Source organism: Colobus angolensis, unplaced genomic scaffold (assembly GCF_000951035.1).
Source record: "Colobus angolensis palliatus isolate OR3802 unplaced genomic scaffold, Cang.pa_1.0 Scaffold15, whole genome shotgun sequence".
NCBI classification, from domain to species: Eukaryota; Metazoa; Chordata; class Mammalia; order Primates; family Cercopithecidae; genus Colobus; species Colobus angolensis.
In genome coordinates, this window is record NW_012114599.1 from 15133232 (window position 1) to 15156479 (window position 23248).

Sequence of the window (23248 nt, forward strand, 5' to 3'; positions counted from 1 at the left end):
GGTCCCATCAACTGCCCAAGGGCTGAGGAGTGCAGACACAGGCCGCAGGACTGCCGGGCAGCTCTGCCCGGCAGCCCTGGTGAGGGATACGCTAGGTGAAGCCAGCTGGGCTTCTGTGTCTAGTTGGGACTTGGAGAACCTTTATGTCTAGCTAAGGGATTGTAAATACCACAATCAGCACCCTGCATCTAGCTCAAGGTTTGTAAATACACCAATGAGTACTCTGTATCTAGCTAACCTAGTGGGGACTTGGAGGACTTTTCTGACTAGCACTCTGTCTAGCTAAAGGATTGTAAACACACCAATCAGCACTTTGTGTCTAGCTCAGGGTTTATAAATACACCAATCAGTACTCGTGTCTAGCTCAAGGTTTGTAAATACACCAATCAGTACTCTGTGTCTAGCTCAAGGTTTGTAAATACACCAATCAGCACTCTGTGTCTAGCTCAAGGTTTGTAAATACACCAATCAGTACTCTGTGTCTAGCTCAAGGTTTGTAAATACACCAATCAGTACTCTGCAGCCAGCTAACCTAGTGGGGACTTGGAGAACTTTTCTGTCTAGCATTCTGTGTCTAGCTAAAGGATTGTAAATGCACCAATCAGCACTCTGTGTCTAGCTCAGGGATTGTAAACACACCAATCAGCACTCTGTCAAAATGGACCAATCAGCTCTCTGTAAAACGGACCAATCAGCTCTCTGTAAAACGGACCAATCAGCTCTCTTCAAAATAGACTAATCAGCTCTCTGTAAAATGGACCAATCAGCAGGATGTGGGTGGGGCCAGATAAGGGAATAAAAGCAGGCCGCAGGGAGCTAGCAGGCTGTGGAAGCTTTGTTCTTTTTCTCTTAACAAGGACTCTTACCGTTGCTCACTCTTTGGGTCCATGACAAGTTTACAAGTTATAACATTCACTGTGCGAAGATCTGCAGCTTTACTACTGAGTCCAGCAAGACCACAAACCCACCTGGAGAAATGAGTAACTGTGGACGGGAGGAAAGAACAACTCCAAACGTGCCGCCTTAAGAGCTGTGACACTTACCATGAAGGTCTGTGGCTTCACTCCTGAAGTCAGCTAGACCAGGAACCCACCAATTCCAGACACAGTATTATTTAGCAAGGTTGTTTAAATCTCTATTTTATTTTTCAGATGGAGTCTTGCACTGTCACCGGGGCTGGAGTGTAATGGCATGATCTTGGCTCACTGCAATCTCCGCCTCCTGGGTTCAAGTAATTCTCCTGCCTCAGTCTCCCGAGTAGCTGGGAATACAGGCAGCTGCCACTACATCCAACTAATTTTTTGCATTTTTAATAGAGATGGGGTTTCACTATGTTGGCCAGGCTGGTCTCAAACTCCTGACCTCATGATCTGCCGCCTTGGCCTCCCAAAGTACTGGATTACAGGTATGAGCCACCACACTTGGCTGGTTATTTAAATCTTAAGATAAAGTCATAAAAATATATTACGTACAAAAGTTCTGAAGTTTGTCCAGAAACAGAATTTAAGGCTGAAAACACTGTTAAAATAAATTTAAATGGCTGTGTGTGCCTCAATGGAAATAAGCACCATGAAATGATGAAATATATTACTAAAACGTTTGAAAAGGAGCAGCATAGTTTTGGATTCTTTTCATCACCCATTCCTAGTTGTAAATTATTTGCAAGTTCATCAAATTTAAAAATAAAAATGTGAATTTTTTGAAGCAAATAATTCAATTCCGTTTGTTGAACAGAAATCTCTTATGTCCCATCTCTGCTTATTGATTAATCATTATTTTATTTTTGTGATAAAAGTTAAAATACGCTTTGTTGTATACTATGTCCAACTAAAAGAACAAACCAAAAAAGTATATTTTAGCCATTTTGAATTTCGATTACTATAATGAAAATTTTTATTACTGTGAATAAAAAACAATTCAAATTACCTTTGAAATAATCCTTTCTTATTTCTCCATGTGCTGTAGCTGCATTTTGACAATAGATTGAAGAGTCTTTAGATACATGAAAAACATGAGTTTAAGTTTTTTTCATTTTAAGCCACTGTCATTTTGCATTTCTTTGGAAAAATAATTTTTTTGCTTTCATTACTTTGAGAATGTACTATACCATCAGATAGATTAAAAAGCCCCTTCTAGTAACCGATAGCCAAGCCATTTAGAGAACTGAAAATATCTAAGGCAAAGAGGGCGGCATGATTAGTTAAATTAGGGAATTAAAAATAGAGAAAAATTCAAGAAAAATTTAATTTACATTAAAGTAAAAAAGCATTAAGCAATATTTTACAAGGGAAGAAACATGACAAAAAGGAAAGTACAGTATTTTTGTTATTAAAGAACCATAGCTTTTACTGTCTTTTCCTGTTAACTGAAAGATTCTGTGATTGTGGTTTCTCAATCAGACTACAATTTGATGGTGTTTTGACAGAGACTTTGGAATCAGCATACATAATTTAAGTTTTTAGTCTTCACCCCCATTTTACTTATAACGCTAGAAATTAAAAATATATGTAATTTTCCTGTCAACTTTTGTTCTGTACCTAACCATGTACTATCTATAGATATTAATCAGGCATTGAGCATTAAAAATTGATTCCACAGCCTGATCAACATGTTGAAATCCCATCACTACTAAAAATACAAAAATTAGCTGGGCATGGTGGTGGGTGCCTGTAATCCCAGCTACTCAGGAGGCTGAGGCAGGAGAATCGCTTGAACCCGGGTGGCAAAGGTTGCAGTGAGCCAAGATCATGCCACTGCATTCCAGCCTGGGTGACAGAGCGAGACTCCGTCTCAAAAAAAAAAAAAAAAATTGATTCCAAAGTATGGGTTTATATCAGAACTGCCTGACTGCTGCAGCACACAGCCAAGCCTAAAACAATGGAACCACTGGCCTTCCCTTGGTCTATTCTATTCAAATATACAATTACACAATTCAGGACTATTGGTTCAGTAAAGAAATTTCTAGGAAATTGAATATTTTGTCAAAAACTCAGGTTATCTTCTGAAGGGAGGGATGCTTGGGAAGGAATGACTTGGCTACGAACTAGTCATTGACCTTAAAGAAGTCGTTTTCCTCCTCTGGGTTTAGACTTCCATAACCTAAATGAAGTGAATATTTTACCACTTCTCATGGCAATGCCAAGCACAGGCAACGAGAGAACACATGAAAAGTACAGTGGTGGAAGCGTTCAGGTCACTGCTACACGGGTAAAGAACAGCTTATGTCTGGACACCTTTTGATTCCACTCAAATGCAAGTGTCCTTACAGTATCTCCAACTCTGTAGCTGCAAGTGGGTGACACGCCTGATTCCTCACCAAATGCAAAATAAGGTGCAAAATTGAGAATCTTCTTTTGCCCATGCGCCCTTTCATTAGGCTGCTTCTCAGATTTAAGAATTAAGTTTTAAATACAAGGTCTAAACAGTTATCTAATTTAACTCTTGGAGTCAATAGAAAGGGGCAAATGCCGAGGATTTCCTACTGATGTGTCCTACAGCAAATGAATTTTTATAGAAGATAAAGAACTTCTCTGCTGAGTCAGAGTTAGGGGCCCCATCCTATGTGATCCTGTACTTACCCTCACCATACCGGTGATCAGAATGGAAATATTACAGTCACCCCTTTGTAGAGCTCCCGCATCATGAGAGCCCCAAGAGCAGGCATAAAGAACTGTGAAACAGGGAATGCAAATCATTTCATCACTGCAGCCTGGCTCGTGGCTTTCCCCGTGAGGTGAAAGTGTTGTGTACTTGCCTTGTGCTTCCTATGTAAACCTCCATTTTCCCCCATATATTCCTCCATTCCTTTCCGTATATCTGTCTATTGCTCCAAAGCCTCAATGAGAATGTACTAGTTTCTATCAAAAGGTTGGTGACTTTTGACTTTAAACCTACAGATTTGAGGAAGATGAGTATCTCTTTTTCCAGTACATTATAATCTTCTAAAAATATTACTGCAGTTGGAATTATGTACTAAGTATTAAATTGCATACATTTCTACATAAGAATTTTGTTCAGGAGTTTCATTGTTTGACTAAATATGTTCTGCGAAATATACAGTAACAGGGAAAAATAGTATTTTCTTTAAAATATATGTTGACCTTTATTGTCAACCCTTTGAAACATTTTAAAAGTATTTTTGCTTGCGTAGCTGTTTTGTAATTGTCCTTTACCTTAAAAAGTCAACAAAGAAAGATTACAGTTTTGGGAACATATAAAGAAGGGATTCAGTTTGCACAATTAGGAAGCATATTGCAGTTTTCCCATCAGAATATATCAAAACTCTCATTTTCCTGTCATTTTTGCCAAGCAAGCACATAGTTACTATGCCTACCCATTGTCACCAAACCAAGGCTTTTATCTACATCATCAAGGAGAATTCAGCTGCTACTGTTGATGAAGCATGCCATTCCTAGCTCTTTTATGCTGCATGCTCACAGTGGCATGTTTATCTAGAGTAACACAGTGATGTTTGCCAAAATGCCCTCTAGCAATGATTATGTCAGATTAGGGGAGATGAATAGAAAGACTAAGAACAGTCAATAATTTAATGAACTCTTGAGAATATTCACCTAAAAGAATTCAACCCCAAAAGTCAATATAATGAATATAGCACATTCACACCTATGATAAACTAAAAAATAAACATGAAAGTTTTGTGGCAACCTATGTACCGGTATTAAGATAACTCGGAGTTCTTGCAAGTTGCTGGCATGTTAAAAAATATTAAGTCTATACTGCAGTATTTCTCTAGTGAAGAAAAGATAAATACCAGATATTAGGAAACATTTCTTTTTTATGTAACCATTGTATTAAACAATGAAGGGCGACTCAAAGTGGTCTGAATTTGGAGATAAGTCCTGGAAAGACAGGTTAGCTGTCAAACTGTCTTCATTTTTTAAGAAAACAAAACAAAAGATAAGTTAAAACTCGCCAGTGGAAAAGGGTGATGGGGAAGGGTAAATAAACCTAGCTGTGAAAAGCAACTGAGATTGGATGGAAAAAGGCATAAAAGTATAACTTTATGTATAATGCCAACTCTTCTGCATTTTATCCCTATAACTGTAGCCATTTCCATAGTACCTTATCTACATTCCACTCAACGACATCAAAACCTCCCATCAACATGCCTGTCTAGTTTAGAGTCTTTGTTACCTACTTTTCCTCCTTGAGACACTGAAACTCGCAAAGGAGGCGCCAGGCCATATTTCCTTTCAGACAAACAAACTCTAAGTTATTAAACTTTTCTGTGCTTACATCCTTAATCCATTAATTTTTTTTAATTTTTAAAAATTCCTGTGCAAAATGTTTCTGAGCTTAATAATTTCTCTCATCTTACAGATTTTACTATTGTTAATGAAAAAGAAAAGTGCTAATAAGAATAAAACAATTTTGGCTGAGCAAGGGGGCTCACGCGTGTAATCCCAGCACTTTGGGAGGCCGAGGCCGGTGGATCACCTGAGGTCAGGAGTTCGAGACCAGCCTGGCCAACATGGCAAACCTTGTCTCTACCAAAAATAACATTAGCTGGGTGTGGTGGTGGGTGCCTATAATCCCAGCTACTCAGGAGGCTGAGGCAGGATAATTGCTTGAACCCAGGAGATGGAGGTTGCAGTGAGTCGACACAGTGCCACTGCACTCCAGCCTGGGTGACACAGTGAGACTCCGTCTCAAAAAAAAATAATAATAATAAAATAAAATTTTTTTAAAAAAAGAGTTTTTTAAAAAAATCTTTGTCTTCTGTATATGTTGAGGTATATACATTTCAAATTAACGGATTTTAGAAAATAACCTGTTTCCTTTGATGTCTAATTCACGGAAAATGCCATTTTCCTCTATATGTCTTATGCACATGAGAGTTTTCTCTCCAGTATCTATCAGTGCATAACCGGCGTTCTGGGGCTACTTCACCCACCTCTGTACATAAAGTGTCCAAGAATAATAACAGGAATTATCACATTTCTGGTTGATCAAATGCCTACATATTGCAAATATTGTGCTCTTTAAGCACTTCCACCTGATTGACATTTTCCTACTCTCCTTCCCATATCAATCAATTATCAACTATGCTTACTTTCCACTAATACATCTCTTACAAGTTTTGGCTTTTTATTCTCAAAAATTAGACTTCTTTCTCTTCCTGTTTATTACAACTCTGTCTTATAAATGAATGGTAAGGATAGTCTATGCCAGAGGAAGATTTCACTGATGTTTGATGGTTTATGTTTTCCCATGCACAGCTCTTACAGTCCTTCTCTTTAACTCTCTAGCAAGTGTTTTCTGATTAACAGAAATGATTATATCTGGCAGCTGTCAGGCCATTATTGTTTGTACTAGGTTGAAGCACTTCAGCTGGTGCCACTCTTCTTTAAGAGAAAATGGAAGGGGAGTTGATGCATTTCACTGAGTCTGTTTGTTGGGGATACTGTGCCTCAAATTCCAGAGAGAAAACTCCTAGGGAAAGGAAGCTTATAAACTGCTACAAACGTAACACTTTCTTCTAAAAGAAGAGACTGAGTCTGTTTCTCATTTCCAGATTTTCATTCTCTCTGCTGTCCCAGCAATGTAACTTAGGGTTATATGTAAATTTGTTACAAATTCCAGGAAGCAGCATGACAGGTAGAAATACACGATTTATAGGACACAGACTTAGGTTTAAATCCTCAGTCAATCGCTACCAGTTTTATGACATTGACAATTTATTAATCTCTGTAAGCTCCTGATTTTTTTCTCTACAAAATCAGGGTTCTAACACAAACCTTACAAGGTAGACACGAAAATATAATGAAATGACATAAGCAAAGTAAATAATATATTGTCAGGGCCCCCAAAATGCTCAAAATATGTCCCTATTCCCACTCAGTCATTTTATACATGATGTTTACATTTGTATGGTTTGTTACCACTCAATACAAGAATATCACAGAATATCTTTAATACTTCATTGGGCTAAGTTAAATTGACTTTGTTGATAATCTGCTTGGAAATCCTTTCATATTGTGTACAGATTTTAGAGTTTGCTGCTGATACACTGTTAAAATTAGATCATAATTTAAACTACTTAAAGGTAAAATTTGTGGAAATCAAAGGTAAACTTAAAGCAGGGCAGTGCCAGAAGTTATTTATGTCCCAAATATTTGATGGCAGCCCTCATCCATGCTGAGTAGATGAAGGCCTGATTCATCCACGCTTGGGGATAGCTCTGGCAACCAACACCAAGGAAAAGGACAGATACTATTTAACAAAACTGTCTACTGAATGCTTCATTTTCTGCTTCAGAACATGGACTATCTTTAAGGCCTGGTCAGCAGTTATCTGGGGAAGTGCTTCCTTAGGCTTATGAGATGGTATGATGATCTGCTTCTTCTCAGCCTAGTTGAGTATCTAAGGTTTCTCTTAAAACAACTTGAAAAAGATTTGCTATTCTATCCCTAAGATATAGGAATTGGTGGCAAGGTGAGTGATTTAGATTCTAATGTGGAAAATTCAAGATTCAATATTCAATAGAAGTATTTGTTTAAAAACCAATTGTTGCTCCGTGGAATTGCTGAGTTTCCCCATGTGTCTCTGGGATAGGAAGTGCACACGCTAATATGCATTAATACTTCCCCTAATCTCCCTTCCTCCCTATCCCTCTTCACACCTTTTCCTTCCCTACTCTTCCTGAAAACAAGAAAAAAAATCACTCACCGGATGTCTGTAACTAAGCAATAGTTAATACTCTAACCTTCTGCAAAATTGCTAGAGTCTTACTTCTCCCCACTTATGTTTTTGTGTCTTCATTTGATCTGATATAGAAGGGGCATCAATGAGATAAGCGTCTGCTTGGCCCAAGAGAGAAATGTTCTGATCCCTGCTCTCCAGGGAGATTCCCAGAAAGACAGCAAGATCCCAGGAAGAGAATAGTGGCTTTGATAAATTTAGACAAACAAGGCCATGGAAATCTTACAGATTCCAGTATGCAGTAAAGAGACTCTAGATTGACCCCATGATTCCTGCCTCCTGCTATTCATAACTTCTGTGGCCCTCCCCTTGAGTATGGGCAGGAACTTCGTCTTGCTTCTAATCAACTGAATGTAGCAAACGTGATGGGCTGTCACTTTCATAATAACCTAAGATTTGAAGCACATTTTGATAGGAGATTATTTTTCTTGTTGGCTTTGAGGAAACAAGAGGCCACATTGGGAAGGCCCACACAATAAGAAGCTGAGGGCGGCCTCTAGAGGACAGTCAGCAAGACTATCCAACATCCTACAAGGAAATGAATGCTGTCAACAACTGCATGAGCTTGGAAGTGGCTCCTTAACCAGATGAGTCTCAGGTGAGGTTGAAGCCCTGGCCAACACCTTGATTGCAGCCTTGTGAGATTCTCAGGGCCCAATCAAGCTGCATAAGACTTCTTTCTGATCCACAGAAAATGCCACATAATAAACATGTGTTGTCTTAAGCCACTAAGTTTGTGTCAACATTGTTATGTAGCAATAGAGCACTAACATATAGAGCACACATGGAAGGACAGAAGCAAATCTGAGAGGGGCAGGGGATTGAAAGGACACAATAAGCAGTTATAGCTGATTATTGAGAAGTAGCTAGGACCAAAGATACAATTGCAAGTTGTGAGCCCTGGAAAGCAGGCTCTGAAATAAAGTTTTGCATGCGGAAAGTTTATTAAGAAATGCCTTTGGGATCAACACCTGCGGAAGGGAGGTGAGGAACAGAGCTGTGATGCAGGTCCAACCAAGGCCTCATCCAATCCCATAGATGATGGAATTAGAAAGGTATTTCAAAATGTTATGCATTTGAACAAAATGGCTGAGACTTTATATTGCCATAGTGAACTATCACTGAATATGTATAGCCATAACCTTTGATAATGTGGCATCAACTAAAGACCATCTCCAGATAGAAATCTCAGCAGCTGAAGCAACATGGTCTTCTCTGAAGAGAAATCTGGGCATTGCATCACCATTTCCATTACAGATGTACACTTGAATGGACTGAGGACTGAGCATAAGTTGCTCCACTATCTTACTGTGCTATAAGAGGCTCCCTCTTAACCTGATACTCTTTTGAGTGTGTGGTGATCTCAAATTGATGACTGATTTTCTGCCCTCAGGTTGGAAAAAAAATAAAAATAAAAAAAAATAAAAATTAAGTTGATTTATAACAAAACAATTATACTGTTTGCATACCAGAGCCCATGGTCTGAGATTTCATACTTGCTGCAGTAGCTATTGCAATTAGGAGCCCAAAGGAGGTATTAATTTCATATGAGAAACTGACAAAATTTCATATATGACAAAGGAATGAATGGCACTGTCAGAAAAAATGATTGAAGAAAATCTAATGAAGAAATTATTAAAGACAATCTGGAAGGGTTATTATTAAAGACAAATGAGTAATGGTATAGCATCCTGAGGCCCACAAAAACACAATGTTCTTATCTTCCTTAGGATGAAAGGGTCAAGGTGAGAGAGACATAGCTGTACCTCAAAGAGAGATGATTATACTAGGAGAATGCTGCCTTTGGATAGACACTGAAAAAAAAAGAAAAGCCCTCTATCTTTCCACTCCCACCCTCAAATCCTGTGACAATAGCTCCCATCAGCCAAATTTTACCACCAAGCTAGCAGGCAAGAAGGCCAAGTGATACATTCCAAAGTAACCAGGATCCCAGACATTGAGCAGGTGTGGAGGGTGGATCTGGAGGAGTAAACTGGAGTATGGCCAGCTTTGGATAGGAATTGAAGGAAAGCATTTTAAGCTAAGGAAACAGGATGAATAAAGGCAGAGAAATGGGAAATTTTAGAATGTCTCTCTAAGCAATGGTCAGTATCAGGGGTCAGATGTGAGGTCTGATGTGGTTGGATTATGAGTACCTCCAGGGTAATAATATGAAATAAAGCAGAATTGGCTCAGGAATGAAGGCAGTGAGGGGGAGCAATAGGACCCAGGTCTAGAGGCTCAATCAATCTCAAGGTTCAGATCAAGAAATCCAGCAGATCCTAGCAAAATAGGACATGGGTTACAATCCAACAGTCTCATCCCCTATTTTCACTTCAAAGAGTCAGGATTGGAGATTTGACTGGACTGGTGACTGCCTGTGTAATAGTAAGTCATTGTATAACAGTTTGTATTGACTTGCAATTGGCCAGCCTGATCAAGTTCTACATACTCAATCACTTAATTTTTTCATCAGAGAACTGCCTACTGAACTCTTAATCATTCATCTTGATCACTCTGATCACCCTTCATTGTCGAGAGACTGAAGAGGAGCTGTTAAATGAGGTATTCCGGATGCATTCACATCATCACCATGTGGGAAGAGCCCTCTACGGGGTGTGAAATCACACAGGCATGTGTTGCAGCTAATTAATTGGATGACAACCAATCCTTCAAGTCTTTTTCAACCTTACTGCTTTCCTGGTTTTTCATACCCATCTTACCAATGTATTTTCCCTGTCTCTTAGTTCACCCTTTTACTAGCAATCTAACATTAATTTGCAAACAGATTGTTTAACCTTTCTCCATTCTTTCTGGTTGTTTTTCCTTCTTTGATATTTGTAATATCTCCTGGGCCAACGTTGCCTCAAAATTTTATTGATATACAGCTTGCTCCATCTTCTAGAAGAATTTACCAGTGCACAGAAAATCACATTTGTCATTGTATAGCTCCATTAATTATCATAAAAAGACCAAGCCCATGTAACTATCACCTGGGATTAAAAAACTAGAATATTAAAAATTAGAATATTAGAATGTTATACTCCAGAAAGCACCCTATTCATTCCTGCATCACTATACACTCCTTCTTTATTATTATTATTATTATACTTTAAGTTCTAGGGTACATGTGCACAACATGCAAGTTTGTTACATATGTATACATGTGCTGTGTTGGTTTGCTGCACCCATTAAATCGTCATTTACATTAGGCATTTCTCCTAATGCTATCCCTCCCCCAGCCCCCCACCCCACAACAGGCCCGGGTGTGTGATGTTCCCTGCCCTGTGTCCAAGAGTTCTCATTGTTCAGTTCCCACCTATGAGTGAGAACATGTGATGTTTGGTTTTCTGTCCTTGTGATAGTTTGCTCAGAATGATGGTTTCCAGCTTCATCACATGTTGCTACAAAAAAACCATGAACTCATCCTTTTCCATGGCTGCATAGCATTCCATGGTGTCCATGTGCCACATTTTCTTAATCCAGTCTATTATGGATGGACATTTTGGTTGGTTCCAAGTCTTAGGATCTAGAACTAGAAATACCATTTGACCCAGCGATCCCATTGCTGGGTGTATACCCAAAGGATTATAAATTATGCTGCTATAAAGACACATGCACATCTATGTTTACTGTGGCAGTATTCACAATACACTCCTTCTTTTTAAAGGTCATTATTCTTACTGCTAACACCATGGATGAGTTTTGTCTCTTTTTGATGTTTATATAAGGGACTTCTTATTACAGACCATTTTTCTGGCATCTTTTTTTTCAATACTTCGAAATATTCATTCATGCTGTTGTGTTTGGCAGCAGTTTGTTACTTTTATTCTTTTTGTTCTATACAATTTCAATATTGAATATTCTGCAATGTAGTTTTATTCTGCAGTAGACAAAGAATTTATTTGTTGCACTATTTTGGTTAATGCTGTTATGAACATTTTATTCATGTATTTTGTATAAAATGTGTGAAATGTATGCATGTGATTGTCCATGTATGTGTGTGCAGTGTGTGGTTAATTAATAAAATTGCTAGGTGGTAAGAGCTCTATCTCTCTATGTACTACCTTCCTCCTTACCTACCTGTATTTTCAAATTTAGTAGATAATAATGGTTTTACAAAGTGTCTGTAGCAATGAACACTTTGCACAGCAGTACATCAGTCTTTTTAATTTTCATCAATTTTAGACTGTATGTCTGCATTGGCCAAAATTGTGCTTCTAATTTCTTGATAAGTAGTAATGTCAAACATCTGTATAGCCATTTGGGTATCTGCATGTGTGTGAAATGCCTATTCAACTCTCTAACCATTTTTTTCTGTTGAGTAAAATTTCTCTTTTCTATTGTAGGGTTAGGTACAAAACATATATGTGTGTCAATTATGTTCTCATTTTGTGACACATTTATATTCTGTTAATGATATTCAGGTGAAAAACAGTTCTAATGTCATTGTAGTTCAATTAACCAATCTTTGCAGGTAATGAAATATTACTGTTTTTATATTGAAAGTGTCTCATAAGAAGCACATGTCTGCTCTTTTTCACCAACTCTAATAATCCTTATTTAAATGGAGTGTTTAACCCATTTATATTAATATCATTACTAATACAGATATATAGATATAGATATAGAACTTTCACCTTACTATATGCCTTCTTTTTGTCCCATGCACTATGAGAGTATTTTGTCTATTTATTTATTATTGCTTTTTTGTTTGTTAAAATAGTTTTATTAAACTATTTCTTTTTATTTTCATTGGGTTATGAGTTACACATTTTATTTAGTGCTTATCATAGTGATTACCACACATCTACATTTTATTAACCTCCAATGTAAAAAATTACTATTGTCACCTTCTACACTATTCAATGGCCTTCATTCTATTAATCATCATCCCAAGCTATATGGTCTTCTTGCCAAGTAATTTCTCTCATTATATTTTAAGCCTCAATAATTTATTATTGTTGTTATATACAGTTGATATTTTTTAGATTTACTTATGTATTTACCATTTAGATTGCTCTTCATTCTCTCAAGAATCTCAAATCATCCACCTGAGACTGCTTTCATTCTATCTGAAGAACATCATCTCTTATCTCCTTTAGTGCAGGTCTGCCATATACAAAATCTCCCTAGTTTTGTTTATCTAAAAAACAAAGTTTATTCTACTTGCGTTTTTAAGGATCATTTTTGATATGTAATTGTTTTCAGTTATTATCTTGTTACTTTTTCAAAATGTCATTTTGATTTTCCTTTGGCTTCCATCACTTCTGCTGAGTAGTCAGCTGTCAGTCTTACTGTTGCTCTTTTGAAGATAATGTGCCTTTTTTCACTGACTGCTTCTGAGATACTCTATTTTTAGCAGTTTTACTGTGATTATATCTAGAATTGTTGTTGCTGTTTTACAATTTTGCCTTTTTGAAATTGGTTGGTAATTATCTATTCAAATATTGCTTCAGCCCTACTCTGTTTCACATTTTCATCTGACACTAGATATTTTTACTGTATTTCAATATCATTTTTTATTTTTTGTATCTATTTATGCTATCCTTTTTTCTTAGACATGTTTTCAATATTTACATTTCTTGCACATCTTCTGGTCTTTAACTATAATTTAAGCAGTATCTAATGGAATGTTAATTTCATTTATTAGTTGTTTCCATTAGTATAATACTCAGCATGCTATAGAATGAATGTTTATGTCCTCCCCAAAATTCAGTGTGAAAACCTAATCCTCAGTATGGTGATATTTGGACGTGGTCTTTACAAGAGATGATAAGGTCATGAGAGTGACACCCTCATGAATGAGATTAGTGGCCCTATAAAAGAGACCCCAGAGAGCTCCCTTGTCCCTTCCACTACATGAGGACACAGCAAGAGGACTGCAATCCATGAACCAGGAAGTGGGCCTCCACCAGACACTGAATCTGCCAGCATCTTGGTCTTGGACTTTCCATCCTCCAGAATTGTGAGAAACAAATTTTTTGTTATTTATAAGCCACTTAGTCTATGGTGTTCTGTTACAGCAGTCTGAATGGACTAACACACAGTTCTTGATTTTATACTTGGTTGTTTATAGTTTCCTGTTACGTGATAAAATTCCTAATCTCATTTTTAATTACTTCAGTAAATTAATCATGTAACAACTTAAAGTTGACATATAATAACTCCATTATCTGTCTCTCTTATGAGTTTCTGTTGTCTTTTTTAAAAAAGTCCAGTTTAGATGTAGCTTTGTCTTCAATTGTTTGCTTGATTATTTTTGAAAAAATCTCACATATTGTATGTGAAAAATTATACAGATAACTTGAAGCTGTTTATAAAATTATCTTCTATAGGAATAACTTACTTTTATTTCTGATATGCATCTAGGCTAAGGAAATCATCTCAATCTGGGATGAATAAAATTCATCCAGGTTTTGTTCCTTAAGAACGATAATCTAGGCCAGGCGCGGTGGCTCAAGCCTGTAATCCCAGCACTTTGGGAGGCCGAGATGGGTGGATCACGAGGTCAGGTAATCGAGACCATCCTGGCTAACATGGTGAAACCCCGTCTCTACTAAAAAATACAAAAAAAAACTAGCCGGGCGAGGTGGCGGACGCCTGTAGTCCCAGCCACTCAGGAGGCTGAGGCAGGAGAATGGCATAAACCCGGGAGGCGGAGCTTGCAGTGAGCTGAGATCCGGCCACTGCACTCCAGCCTGGGTGACAGAGCAAGACTCCGTCTCAAAAAAAAAAAAAAAAAAAAAGAACGATAATCTATTTCTGGATTACCCTTAGTAGTGCCTCTCATTTGTGGCCCTAAACTTCAACATTTATTCCATGATTCATGTGAATTTCTATGAAGCTCTTCTTGTTTTTTATAATCAATAGTCAATCAAGAAAAAACAAAGTTGTACAAAATGCCTCGTTTACCTCTGTGGGCATCTCTCCTCTTTTAGATACAATCCAAACACATTCTTGGCACTGTGGTAGCTTTCTGATTTCTTCAAACAATTGTTTTTTACATTTAATTCAGGTTTCCTAGTTGTTCTCAGTAGAAAAATTGATTCCAAAGTTCCAAGTATACCACTGCTAGAACAGAGTTTCCTGTTTTCTGCTGTTTTAAATTAATGAGGGGTTTAGGTTAAATCCTCTCTTTTGGTTATACCATTCTGGACGTATAATTCATCTGTCAGTATGAACAGAGCAGCCAAATTATGGTTTGGCCATAATGAAAAATTTTAACTTTTAAATTTTAGTTACCAGAGCTCAGATTTATAGAGCACAATATGGATCAAGGAACTGCTGTCAGAAAGGTTTCTAAGTAAAAAGATGCTGTTATAAAATATCTGAATAACACACAGCCTGCAAGTTATTCTTTGACCAATAACAAAGCTACTTATAAACTTCCTATATTTGCAAGTTTTCTTGGGCATTCATAGAAATTGTTGAGCAGCAATTACTTTCCAGGTGTTCACAGAGCATGCATGCACTAGAGGGAAGCCATGTTCTCAGGATGCTTGTGAATTTGTAAAACAGTAAACAGAAAGAGAAATAACTAAAGCAAAAATAGTTAAATGGATTATACATTTGCCAGGACAATTCATCTTTGAGGAGCTAACAAAAAGAGTGACACTTTCTGTACTACTATAAATAAATAATAATAGCAATAGTACACACTTATCTTTTTTAAATTATTTTATTTTTTATTTTTTTATTATTATACTTTAAGTTCTAGGGTACATGTGCATAATGTGCAGGTTTGTTACATATGTATACTTGTGCCATGTTGGTGTGCTGCACCCATCAACTCATCAGCACCCATCAACTCGTCATTTACATCAGGTATAACTTCCAATGCCATCCCTCCTCCCATCCCCCTCCCCGTGATAGGCCCGGGTGTGTGATGTTCCCCTTCCCAAGTCCAAGTGATCTCATTGTTCAGTTCCCACCTATGAGTGAAAACATGTGGTGTTTGGTTTTCTGTTCTTGTGACAGTTTGCTGAGAATGATGGTTTCCAGCTGCATCCATGTCCCTACAAAGGACACAAACTCATCCTTTTTAATGGCTGCATAGTATTCCATGGTGTATATGTGCCACATTTTCTTAATCCAGTCTGTCACTGATGGACATTTGGGTTGATTCCAAGTCTTTGCTATTGTGAATAGTGCTGCAATGAACATACATGTGCATGTATCTTTATAGCAGCATGATTTATAATCCTTTGGGTATATACCCAGTAAAGGGATGGCTGGGTCATATGGTACTTCTAGTTCTAGATCCTTGAGGAATCGCCATACTGTTTTCCATAATGGTTGAACTAGTTTACAATCCCACCAACAGTGTAGAAGTGTTCCTATTTCTCCACATCCTCTCCAGCACCTGTTGTTTCCTAATTTTTTAATGATTGCCATTCTAACTGGTGCGAGAGGGTACCTCATTGTGGTTTTGATTTGCGCTTCCTGCAAGTCAGGAACTCTAAGAGCAATGAAATGCTTAGTTTTTTTGTTTTTTGTTTGTTTGTTTGTTTGTTTTTGAGATGGAGTCTTGCTCTGTCACCCAGGCTGGAGTGCAGTGGTATGATCTTGGCTCACTGCAAGCTCTGCCTCTTGGGTTCACGCCATTCTCCTGCTTCAGCCTCCTGAGTAGCTGGGACTACAGGCGTCCGCTACCATGCCCGGCTAATTTTTTGTATTTTTAGTAGAGACAGGGTTTTACCGTGTTAGCCAGGATGGTCTTGATCTCCTGACCTAGTGATCCACCCACCTCGGTCTCCCAAAGTGCTGGGATTACAGGCATGAGCCACTGTGCCCAGCCCACTTGTTATTTTTTAATCCTAAACATAAGGAAGATGAAACTCAAAGAAACCAAGTGACTTCCCCAAAGTAATGCAGCTCATGAACTGCATGTCACCCTGTAGCTGGACTTCTAATCATTATGCTACCGAGTCCGTTATAATGAAGCAGCCAGACCACCATAAAATGTGTAGCAAATCATGATGCATTAGATGATGGAGACACCAAGTCTAAGAGGAGTGGAATTAAATCCAGATTCTTACTGTCCTAGTTCCCCTTGTGTAAGGGCCAGCTTATCACTAGATGGCTCTTATAGTGATATTCCCCCTCTCCATATGTATATATGTGTGTTTGCCATTGGTAAAGTGTTCATAGTTCTGTCTACTTGTATACATTCAGTCAATTTTCAGATAATCATTTTGGGGTTAAATGTCATGGTATCCAACTTAAATATCAAGGTATCCAACCTTTTGGAGACAGGTAATTTTTTACTGTCCCATCATTTATTGATGGGCAATCTCAGTTGCATTATTTAAACTTTTTCACCTAAAGCTCAGTTTCCTCAGGTAAAAAATACGAAGATGTTAATCTTACTCTCTCATGAATGTGATTAGATTAAGATAAAGCTTTCTAATATGCCTGGTACACTGTAGGTACCCAATTAATATTCCAAGTGTTGTTTTGTCTTTGAAAAGCATGGTTAAAATAATATCCTCAGGTTTAAACTAAGAAAGACATCTGGACTTTATGAACCCCACTTCTTGTTCCAATTCTTAGGGTCAAGGACAGCACCCAAGCTAAGTACTAATATGACTGGTGGTGGGAGGGGCAAGATGACTGTACCTGACAGAGCACAGCCATAAGGGTGAGGGGCTAGGAAGAATCATCTAATCAGGGCCTGTGAGGGAAATCTGAGAAAATAATGTTAAGCACCAGGGCCAAAGACCACATAGGGGATGGAATTCTGAAATAAGATAAAACAAAAACAATAAATCAGAAGTTAAAGGATCAATATTAGAATGGACTGTCAATCAAAGAGCAACAGTAGCGATGGAGACTGCTCAGAACTAAAAGCCTCATCAAAAAGATAACGTATAATGTCCTGTTTATTTGGCTCCAGGGAAATGGAATGAGAACAAGGGATCGTGTAGGATGATATCAGCACCACCATTTACTGAGTGCTGTAGACGAGTGTCTATTCTTTTATAAACACATACGCCATCAGCATTATTCTGCCTTTATTAATTCAATCTCATTTTCCTTGATGAGATAACAGTAACCCATAGCCTTTTCTGAATATCAGAAATCATCTGAATAGTTTTCAGTTTGGCATAAGTGAAATGAATTATCAATGTTAAATGTTAAATAAATATTACTTTTAGAATGAGTTAGAAATTTAGTTGAGATAAATGTTCTCTTCACATAGACTTAGTACATAGGTTGACATGTTTTAGGCATGTGCCAGTGCCAGGATCAATTCTCTGTAGCCTATACACCAGGATTTCAGCACAAAGTTGAGCTGTATACTTCAGTAATTATGGTTCATTTTACTTGGCCATTTGGTTTTGTCAGAAGCATGCTTGGACAGGAAAGCAAACCCAACTGTTATTGTCTTAATCCAATTAGATTTATTTATAAGGCATGTGGCTTAATAGCCACTTATTAATAAAAGTAATCTAAAATAAGTAATATTTCCAACAACAACCACCCCAAAATAATCATATTAAACTGTTCAAACATTTTATGTGAGGGTAGTTTTCAAGAATTCATTACTAAAAACAAGTTTTACCAGGCAGACCTTTAAATTCACCTCTGTTTCACTTCTCTACCTCTACTCACCAATGCCTTTGTGTGCTCTACGGTTGTCTTTAAAAGCCTTAGCTAACATTGTACTTGAGCTATTCTTCTTTTTAATATTTTAACTTTTATTTTAGGTTTAAGAGTACACGTGCAGTTTGTTATATAGGCAAACTTGGGACTCAGGAGTCTGGCATACAGATTATTTCATCACCCAGGTACTAAGCATAGTACCTGACAATTTTGTTTTCCGAATCTCTCCCTTTTCCTCTCCTCCTCCCTCAAGTTGGTCCCAATGTCTATTGTTTCCCTCTATGTTTCCATGTGTTCTCAACATTTAGCTCCCACTGAGAAGTGAGAACACGCAGCATTGGTTTTCTGTTCCTGCGTTAGTTTGCTAATGATAGTGACCTCCAGTTCCACCTGTGTTTCTGCAAAGGACATGATCTCATTCTTTTTTTTTTATGGCTACATAGTATTCCATGGTTTACATGTACCACATTCTCTTTATCCAGGCTACTGTTGATGGGCATTTAGGTTGGCTCCGTGTTTTTGCTACTGTGAATAGTGCTGTGATGAACGTATGCATGCATATGTCTTTATGGTAGAACAATTTACATTCCTTTGGGTATATACCCAGTAGTGGGATTGCTGGATCGAACGGTAGTTCTATTTTCAGTTCTTTGAGGAATTGCTACACTGCTTTCCACAATGGTTGACCTAATTTACACTCCCACTAGCAGTGTATAAGCATTCCCTTTTATCAGCAACCTCACCAGCATCTGTTATTTTTTTTTACTTTATCATAGTAGCCATTCTGACTGGTATGAGATGTTATCTTATTGTGATTTTGATTTTCATTTCTCTAATGATGAGTGATATTGAGCATTTTTTCATATGCTTGTAGGCTGCATGTACGTCTTCCTTGAAAAATGTTCATGACCTTTGCTCACTTGATTGTATTGTTTGATTTTGCTTGCACATTTGTTTAAATTTCTTATAGATTCTGGATCTTTGTCAGATGTACAGTTTGCAAATATTTTCTTTAATTCTGTAGGTTGTCTGTTTACTTTGTTGATAGTTTCTTTTGTTGTGCAGAAGCTCTTTCCTTTAATTAGGTACCATTTGTCAATTTTGCTTTTGTTGCAATTGTTTTTGGTGTTTCTGGCATGAAACCTTTGCCAGTCTGTGTGTCCAAAATGGTATTTCCTAGGTTGTCTTCCAAGGTTTTTATAGTTTTAGGTTTTACATTTATGTGTTTAATCCATGATTAGTTGATTTTTGTATATTGTGTAAGGAAGGGGCCCAGGTTCAGTCTTCTGCATATAGCTAACCAGTTATCCCAGCACCATTTATTGAACATAGAGTCCTTTCCCCATTGCTTATTTTTGTCGGCTTCATCAAATATCACATGGTTGTAGGTGTGTGGCTTTATTTCTGGGCCCTGTACTCTGTTCCTCTGGTTTATGTGTCTGTTTTTGCAGCAATACCAGGCTGTTTTGATTACTGTACCTTGTAGTACAGTTTGAAGTCCAGCAAAGTAATTCCTCCAGCTTTGTTCTTTCTGCTTAAGATTGCTTTGGCTATTCAGGTTCTTTTTTGGTCTCATATGAATTTTAGAATAGATTTTTCTGGTTCTGTGAAAAACGTCATTGGTAGTTTGCTAGAAATAGCATTGAGTCTGTAAATTGCTTTGGCTAGTATGGCCATTTTTACGATATTAATTCTTCCTATCCAAGAGCACGGAATGTCTTTCCATTTGTTTGTGTCATCTCTGATTTCTTTTTGTAATTCTCATTGTAGAGATCTTCCACCTTCCTCATTAGCTATATTCCTAGGTATTTTATTCTTTCTTGGCAATTGCGAATGGAATGGTGTTCTTGATTTGGCTCTCGGCTTGGGTGCTGTTAGTGTACAGCAATGCTACTGTTTTACACATGGAATTTGTAGCCTGAAGCTTTGCTGAAGTTGCTTATTAGCTCGAGGAGCTTTTGGGCAGAGATGATGAAGTTTTCTAGATAACGAATTAAGTCATCTACAAATAGGGATAGTTTGACTTCCTCCCTTCCTATTTAGATGCCTTTTATTTCTTTCTCTTGTCTGATTGCTCCAGCAGGACTTCCAGTACTATGTTGAATAGGAGTTGTGAGAGTGGGCATCCTTGTCTTGTTCTTACATCAGGATGTTCTCTGTCATTCTGGGATGGACAGACTGGGATATTCATGGTGCTCTGAAACTTTCTCTCAGCTCCTCTGAAAACACTGATTATCTATACAAGCAATTGCTATGCTTATTTGTCTATTTGACTTCTATTCCAATTAGGAGAATTCTGAAGCAGATACAGAGATAGTTTTAGCCGGTAAATATTCATGATCTAGGCTAAGAGTATGCAATTTTTGGCATTTTTTGATAATAAAATGGGTGACTTCTTTGGATGCCTTAGCTTTTCCAAAATCTGACAGGAAAAAATAATGGTTGTCAGGTAAGAATTATTTCTTATGACCAACATATATAATAAAAACTGACATACATTAAATAGATGCAATGTAATATATCTTGTGTTAATTTTGTTCTCATTGCTGTAAACCCCTTATAGTAAATGCCTAAACATGTGATATGTGCAATTGCCATTATAGTGTATTGGCAGCATATTATAGGTGACAGTTTTTAAAAATGATTTCTCTGCTTTTAGTTTGTGTTCAGTCAAAATAGTAAGGAGCGATTGCTTTTAGTTTGTGTTTAGTTAAAACAGTAAAAAGTGAATCCTTGATTTTTACTGCCATAGAGAGAGCAAGTGAAATATGTCATAGAAGACGTATGCAACATAGGCACAGCTGTATATCATCATTGTGTCATTTGGTTTTCATGTTTAAGCCATTTACATGCATTACTAGGAACACATTTTAAAATGATGGAGACATTTAAAATATGGTTCATGATGCACAATACATTTTGTGAACGAAACAAAACTTTTCTAATAGAAAAAAGGTTGATATGATTTTCTGTACTAAGAAATAATATATGCTTTTATTTCCAGAGCAAACTATTTTGCACTTTAACTTATATTTTGACTTACCCTTGTGTGAATGTCAAAGCCAGAGCTCTATTTCTAATTTGCCAGACTGTAGACCAATATTTTGAGATGTTATGCATATTTAATGTGTTTCAGTTCATACAATTTCTCATTAGGTATTAATAATAATAACCCCAGGAATGTGGGTCTTACAAGGTGCAATGTGCAGCACTGTATAACACGGAGGAGCTGGGATACTATTAGTGAGTTCTTATCTGGTCCTTAGTCCTTTCAACATAACTCCAGCTTAGTAAGGTTTATTTCTGGCAATTTCCTAGCTCCCTCCCTATATCTTGACTTTTCTTTATGAACTTACTGTTCTGAGTGTCTTTCTAATTCTTTCTTTCTTTAACTTCTAATTCTGCTATTAGCTTAGTTAGTGGGGCTCTATAATCCTCCCTGACTTCATTACCATCATATTCTTGAGTCTGTACCCTCCCCAGTATATGGTATTTCTTGAATGTCTTATGAGAGTTCTGATGTCAGGCATGTGCTCTTGGAGTCTTACTGCTTGGACTAACCTTGGGCTGAAGAAAGTGATTTAGATACTAGACACTTAAAATCTATGCTATAAAAAATGAAACGATTTTGTGAGCTAAAGTCACCTGGTTATCATTGAGCAATGTTTTGCCCTCATTATCTGGGGCAGGCTGGATGTCTACTGTAGTGTTAGAGTGTGCCAATATGGGCTGCCTCTGAGAGCAGAAAAAAGACAAGTCACAAAGGGAATGAGCTCAACAATTGATAAATGAAGGGGTTGTTACCTATAAATTTACATTCAGAATTAATGCTCCAGATGGGAAAAAACAAAAGTTAGAAATAGGGAGAACTTAGCAGGATGTATTTTGATAGGCTTCAAAACTGGTAGCCTAGAAGCCTAGAATAAGTAGCACAGCAAATGAGAAAGTATTGGCCATTGTGGGGGTGAGCCAAGTGTGAAATGAGGCACGGCGTGAGGAAAGCCAATTCAGCAAGAAATCTGCAAATGTGGGAGCTCCTCTGGGAAATTTCTGAAGGACATCAGCAGGCTGTATTTTTTCAAGAAGTAAGATAGTAGAAACTCTGGTTATGCCTTTTCCTAGGCTTTAGTTCAGAACACTTTTATTATTATTATTATTATTATTATTATACTTTAAGTTCTAAGGTATATGTGCACAACGTGCAGGTTTGTTACATATGTGTACATGAGCTGTGTTGGTGTGCTGCACCCATTAACTTGTCATTTACATTAGGTATTTCTCCTAATGCCATCCCTCCCCCTTTCCCCCACTCCAAGACAGGCCCCGGTGTATGATGTTCCCCGCCCTGTGTCCAAGTGTTCTCATTGTTCAATTCCTGCCTATGAGTGAGAACATGTAGTGTTTGGTTTTCTGTCCTTGCGATAATTTGTTCAGAATGATGGTTTCCAGCTTCATCCATGTCCCTGCAAAGGACATGAACTCATCCTTTTTTATGGCTGCATAGCATTCCATGGTGTATATGTGCCACATTTTCTCAATACAGTCTATCATTGGTGGAAATTTGGGTTGGTTCCAAGTCTTTGCTATTGTGAATAGTGCCGCAATAAACACACATGTGCATGTGTCTTTATAATAGCATGATTTATAATCCTTTTGGTATACACCCTGTAATGAGATGGCTGGGTCAAATGGTATTTCTAGTTCTAGATCCTTGAGGAATTGCCACACTGTCTTCCACAATGGTTGAGCTAGTTTACAGTCCCACCAACAGTGTAAAAGGGTTCCTATTTCTCTACATCCTCTCCAGCACCTGTTGTTTCCTGACTTTTTAATGATCACCATTCTAACTGGGGTGAGATGGTATCTCATTGTGGTTTTGATTTGCATTTCTCTGATGGCCAGTGATGATGAGCATTTT